The sequence below is a fragment of the Anoplophora glabripennis genome, unplaced genomic scaffold, assembly GCF_000390285.2.
Source record: "Anoplophora glabripennis isolate ALB-LARVAE unplaced genomic scaffold, Agla_2.0 scaffold146, whole genome shotgun sequence".
In the NCBI taxonomy this organism is placed as follows: Eukaryota; Metazoa; Arthropoda; class Insecta; order Coleoptera; family Cerambycidae; genus Anoplophora; species Anoplophora glabripennis.
The window spans coordinates 533,571-540,989 of record NW_019416318.1 but is presented as its reverse complement, the minus strand read 5'-3'; positions in this window follow the sequence as shown (position 1 = coordinate 540,989).

Here is a 7,419-nt window from a genome sequence, read left to right as displayed (position 1 = left end):
GTCCATAAATCGGCTTAACTCAGCTTCATACCTGCTTCTGGATTTTGTGGGCAGCAGTTCCGAACATATTTCGCTTGCTTTCTGTAAAATCTCTTCAGAATCACACATTTTCACACCCAAACTTCGGGAATTCAACAATTTTTGAAGTATCTAATCAACAAAATAAAGGAGCCGTGACGGTTGCTATGAAACTCAGCCAACTTGTAACATTGCATAATTTGGGTGACAACATCAAACAAAAATCACAATCTAGAGACGCGTGTGCAAAGATGATATAACCGTGTGCAAAATGTTTAGCACACGGCGTGTGCGAAATACCGGTTTCAGAGCGTGTTTTCCGTGCGCAAAACCGCCTTTTGCAAGGCAGTCATATAAAAAAATATTTAAGAGCGAATTTGTAATATTTTAAAAGTTTTAATACGTTCTTAATCTGTTAAAATATTAACAAAACATTAAATATTAACACTTTTATGAGGCAAGTCTCACTGAGGAAAGGATTTGGGAATTGGGAGAAATAAAATTAATAATAATTTGTATTTGGTGAATTAATTAATCCTTGGGGATAAGGCATTTATTTAAAATACTAAAAAAGTAATTTAAACAGCTAAAATTGATCAAAATATTTACAGCGCACAATTCTGTATCTTGCATGTTTAATTGAATTGCTTCCGACTCGATACAGCAATTTGCACCATCTGGGAGTATGTGAAATCAGTGAATTAGATCATCGGCTGGGATGTCCTTCAGGATGTCGGTACAAGCCTTTTGAATGGCTTTTACGTCCACAAAACTTTATACTTNGTCCTATTGAAAGTCAGATGCTTAAAAAAGTCATCCGTTCACAGCTGTACTGGGTATTTTTATTATATAACGTACGTTCAGTGTGTCTAATGTTGCGATTTATTGCTCCAGGGGTCGATAAATGAATGAATGTGGATAATCATAGATGTAACTACAGGCAGAAAAATAATAAAATAGGGCGTATTCTCATCTCGATAGAGCAAATTACACTTTTTACTGATAAACGAACGTAAATGCAGAACACTAGAGAAGTTATTTTAACGACACATACATTTATATGCTAATGTCCCTGTTCACTTACTATAATAGTACATACATTATTTACATTGTGTTGAATTTGGATCTAGTATTTCGCGGCAAATTGCAATTCATTTCATTAACTGTGTATTAAACTGTACTGATTAAATTAATTTTAACGTTATTATCCGTAATACTATTATTCTCTAGAAAGACTTTAAAAAATCATAAATCTAGTTATAGGTCTCACTATTGCAACTTATTATTAGTTTTTTCCAATAATTTACTAATGTTTCGAATACTATAAAATGATTTTAGCGCATAAAAGATTAACATTATTCACTCATTTTTGCTAGTAATTTTTTCTCCTTGTTGCCTCAACGAGCAACCCTAACCCAACTAATTTTATTTGTAAAATCATCGAGCAAACACAATATATCACATTTAAAAGATAATAAAAACAGGGAAGGACTGCCATTCCGATTCGTTAAAACCTCCCCAGGGGACAATTTAGTTAAGGAATAGAGCTGTTTAAATCAGTAGTCCTTGTATACAAAGGGGTTTTAGTACGATTTTAAATTATGAAACCTTTCAGAAAGCGTAAACACGCTGAAAATATTTACGCATTATTCCCCTTTATTGTGCATAAAACGACGTTTCATGGGAAGTGGTTTATTATACGTTCTTAGGTTAAAAACTACTTTGTAAAGTGTTTTATTTTAAAAATGTTTGAGAGCGAATTTGTAATCTTTTAAAAGTTTTAATACGTTCTTAAGCATCTGTTAAAATATTAACACTTTTATAAGGTAAGTCTCACTGGGGAAAGGATTTGGAAATTGGGAGAAATAAAATTATTAGCTCGAATTAAATAAATAATTTGTATTTGGTGAATTAAATATTTTCTTGGAAATAAAGCATTTATTTAAAATACTAAAAAAGTAATATAAACAGCTAAAATGAATCAAAATGTTTACAGCGCACAATTCTGTATCTGTTTCTTGCATATTTAACTGATATATACTAAGTGCGTTCCAAAGTAGGTACACAGGACAAAATAGTCTGCTTCCGACTCAATACACCAATTTGCACGATCTAAAAACATGTAGAATGACTGAATTAGATCATCGGCTGGGATGTCCTTCAGGATGTCGGTACAAGCCTTTTGAATGGCTTTTACGTCCACAAAACTTTATACTTTCATCGCCAAATGCATTTTTCCGAAAAGGTAAAAGTCACACGGTGCCAAATTAGGCGAATACGGGGAGTGGTTGACAGTTAAATGCGTTTTTTTAGTAAAAGAATTGGTCACAAGTGTCGATCGATGAGAAGGCGCATTATCATGCAACAAACGCCAACTTCCTTTTGTGCGATATTCCAGCCAATACAACGAATATGATGTCCCAAACGCTGCAAAACGCCAAGATAGAAGTGTGCATTAACGGTTTGACCCGGTGGAATGATTATTTTGTGAATAATGCTTATGGAATCGTAAAAGCAAATTAACTTTTGACTTCTCCAAACGATATTTTTTGGGTTTCGCGCTTAGTTTCTGGATCATGTTGAAAACACCACGTTTGATCACCAGTCACAATGTTGTAAAGGAAGTTTTTGTCCTTTTTGGTGTACTTGATGATGTCCGTCGAGTGTTGAATTCTGTGCAGTTTTTTTTACTACTATTAACAATACTAATTAGGATTAATAAAACATTAAATAAATTCGTATTATTTTTTTATTAGGTACAACTTTTTTAAATTATTGGATATTTTGTGTTATATTTTTGCTTTTATACTGTTATGACTTCCTCCAATAGATATTTTGAAAGCGTTCAGGGTCGTATTCAGGAAAAATTTTAAATGATAGCTAAAACAGGCTAAAAACCTGTTTAAGCGATTACAATACATAGTAATATTAGACCAGTGCTTAAACCTTCAAAAATGGTAAAAAGTGAAAAAAAAATATAGTGGGATGAAACCCATTGGAAATGGAAGAGAATATACCAGAAATGAAAGGAAAAATAATTTACGGGCGATCTGAGGTCGGGAAGGGGGTGAGTTTTTAAGGGTAAAAAACGGTTTATCTTGATTTCCGGAAAAACTACAAGTCTTATGGAAAAAAGTTNATCTGGGAGTATGTGAAATCAGTGAATTAGATCATCGGCTGGGATGTCCTTCAGGATGTCGGTACAAGCCTTTTGAATGGCTTTTACGTCCACAAAACTTTATACTTGCATAGCCAAATGCATTTTTCCGAAAAGGTAAAAATCACACGGTGCCAAATTAGGCGAATACGGGGAGTGGTTGACAGTTAAATGCGTTTTTTTAGTAAAAGAATCGGTCACAAGTGTCGATCGATGAGAAGGCGCATTATCATGCAACAAACGCCAACTTCCTTTTGTGCGATATTCCAGCCAATACAACGAATATGACGCCCCAAACGCTGCAAAATGCCAATATAGAAGTGTGCATTAACGGTTTGGCCCGGTGGAATGATTATTTTGTGAATAATGCCCTTGCAATCGTAAAAGCAAATCAACTTTTGACTTCTCCAAACGATATTTTTTGGGTTTTGGCTTTTTCGCGCTTGGTTTCTGGATCATGTTGAAAACACCACGTTTGATCACAAGTCACAATGTTGTAAAGGAAGTATTTGTCCTTTTTGGCGTACTTGATGATGTCCGTCGAATGTTGAATTCTGAGCAATTTTTTTTACTACTATTAGCAATACTAATTAGAAATAATAAAACATTTAATAAATTCGTATTATTTTTTTATAAGATACAACTTTTTTAAATTATTGGATATTTTGTGCTATATTGACTTTTATACTGTTATGACTCCCTCCAATAGATATTTTGAAAGCGTTCAGAGTCGTATTCAGGAAAAATTTTAAATGATAGCTAAAACAAGCTAAAAACCTTTTTAAGCGATTACAATACTAATATCAACTAATTCAGAATTAAAAATGGCTTTAGATTTTGTCATAAAAATATCAGCGACGTATTTAAAAAAAATTAACCTGATGATGGCCCCTCGAAGACGAAACTTTGGATTGCAAAAATGTTGACGCCATTGGATATAGCGGAAAGTGTGGTAATGTAAATATGCAATTTATTTTAAAATTCGTTTTCAAATAAAGCTTGAAAAAAAATAAAACGATTTTGCAAAATTTCTGATTTTTCCGGATATCTCCGGAACTGTCCGGAATTTTAAAACTTTTTAACCGGCATATTGTCAGGTATAAAAAACACAACTCTTTTCTAATTTGAGCCACCCTGTATCTTTTCCTAATGCTACCCCATCCTTATCTTGGACAGACTGTATATTTTAGGTAAAAAAAGTTTCACATAAACATATTGTTTCAACAATTTTTATTAACTTACAAAACTATGCTATTAAATCTATTAATTATTATGAATATAGTATACGTCTTCAAGTAAATAGTAGTTATAAAATCATTGACGATACAACAATTATAAATTAAACAAAACTTTATGACTTAATAAAAAGAATTCTGTTTCTAACAGCAATACTTTCAGTTCTGATTTAGATTCGGTTAATTAAACAGGTAATTAAATTGTCAGTATAATTTCAGTGAGGCTTTCCAAACCTCATTCGGATAATAAACTATCCATATCATTCATTATAATGCACATTCTCATATCATGCTATGCGTTTACAGTAATGGCTGATGCCGTTCTGTTCTGCATGCTTTGTTAAGTGTTCGCGGTTGCGTATTAAGTAGTGTAGTATTAATTAATTCGTTAATTTTTAAATAATTAATTAATTAATCATTTCTAATATTAAATATTTATTTTCTTCTAATAAATACATTTATACAAGCACTAATATAAAAATATTGTCCAATAATTCGAATATAATTATTACTTATTTCTGGAAAACAAATATTTTGAAAAAAAAATTATTCGGGATCCACAATTATATTAATTCGTGACATGTTCTGAGTTTACCAAAATTTTGGAATATGGTTAATGATGTATATACTGAATATAACGGCAAATGATATTTAAAAAAAAAACTGAAGCTTCCTTCTAGTTCCAAGCAAGATTTTTCCCTCAGTGTTTATTCTGAAAAAATAATAACTAAGTGTACCAATACTTTAGACAGACAACAGTAAATCAACTTAAAAATGAAAATATTAGTATGGACAGAGAAAATACAGGGTGGGCCAATGGAAACTTTCCACACCAATTTTTTTGGTTTAGAATAAAAATCCGGGAAAACGCTCGGATAGGTCGACTTTTGATTTGAGGGGGAACTATTTTTCAGTTTTTTTCATCCCCGTAGCTTTAACCCCCTAGCTGGGGAGATAACCACCCCCCAAATTTGAATAGGGAATAGGGGTCGTGCCATACCTCTTTTTAAAGGTCTCATCGAGTTCTTTATGACCCTACAATTTCGCCTCATTATTTTTATCCGTAACGAAATGACAGCTTGTCAAAATAAAAATAAATAAAAATACTTACTAATTTATTAATTATGTTTACACGTGAACTTTATCTAACAAACTGTTCAAAATGTCCGTCATTAACATCCATGCAATAATAAAATCGATTCTCTAACATTCTGCAACATATCAGCAGTTATCCTTTGACAATTCCTCAACGAAAATTTTAGAGGTCATTGGATTGGCCGTATGGGATCTATTGAGTGGCCTGCAAGGTCCCCTGATCTTTCCTGTCTAGACTTCTTTCTCTGGGGCCATTTGAAGTCTACAGTTTATGAAACACAGCCAGCTTCTCTTCAAGTTCTGCAAGAACGCATAACTGTAGAATGTCAAATAAAAAAAGTTGGTAGAAACGTATAGATCATTCGACTTGGAACCACGTATACTATACAATAGTCACCATAGACCGTACAACAAAACAAGCACATTTGATTAATATTACCAAAATACTTACAGGATGAAGCGATGAAAGTGTTACTTTTAGATATTATTTCGAATTGTAATTTATACGTTACTCAAAAAAAACTGTGGAATCTATGTATAGACTTTAAATAAATTATCTANTTTGTTGTTTAACTTTTTTCCATAAGACTTGTAGTTTTTCCGGAAATCAAGGGAATCCGTTTTTTACCCTTAAAAACTCACCCCCCTTCCCCTTCCCGACCTCAGATCGCCTGTAAATTATTTTTCCTTTAATTTCTGTTATATTCTCTTTCTTTTCCAATGGGTTTCATCCTACTATAATTTATTTTGGTTTCAAAAATTATAGACCCTGGTCGACCCAGAATTAAAAAATTACTGTAGATTTTGTCATAAAAATAGCAGCGACGTATTTAAAAAAATTAACCTGATGATGTCCCCTTGAAGACGAAACGTCGGATTGCAAAACTGTTGATGTCATTGGATACAGCGAAAAATGTGAGAATGTAAATGTGCAGTTTATTTTAAAATTCGTTTTGAAATAAAGCCAGAAAAAATAAAATGATTTTGCAAAATTTCGGGTTTTTCCGGATATCTCCGGAACTACCTGGAATTTTAAAGCTTTCTAAACGGCATATTGTTAGGTATAAAAAACACAATTTTTTTCTAATTTGAACCACCCCGTAGCTCTTACCGTGTCCTAGATCCTAATGCTACCCCATCCTCATCTTGGACAGACTGTATATTTTAGGTAAAAAAAGTTTCACATAAACATATTGTTTCAACAATTTTTATTAACTTACAAAACTATGCTATTAAATCAGTTAATTATTATAAATATAGTATACGTCTTCAAGTAAATAATAGTTATAAAATCACCGACGATACAACAATTATAAATTAATTAATTAATAATTTCTAATATTAAATATTTACTTCTAATAAATATATTTGTACAACCACTAATATAATATTGTCCAAAAATCCGCATATAATTATTACTTATTTCTAGAAAACAAATATTTTGAAAAAAAAATTAAAACAAATTATTCAGTTTTCACAACTATATTAATTCATGACATATTCCAAACTTTTGGAATATGGTTAGTGATGATGACTGAACAACAACCTAACAAATGATATTTTTAAAAAACTGAAGTTTCCTTCCATTTCCAAGTAAGATTTTTCCCTCTGTGTTTATTTCGAAAAGATAATAATTAAGTGTACCAATCGTATAGAGAGGCAGCAAATCAACTTAAACAATGAAGTTATTAGAATGGAAGAAGAGAGAAAATGTACTAGGCTATCAGTCTTTGTCAAAGCACATTATTCTTCTAGCTCAATATTTTCATGCTAGTTTAATATGTAAACCATTTAAAAATTGTAAGTCAAAATGAAGTAAATTTAACACAGTTTTCCTAAAAAATTTATTGACTATTAGATACACATTGTATATTATATACAACTTTACAATTTTTAAAAACATATCACTTAAAT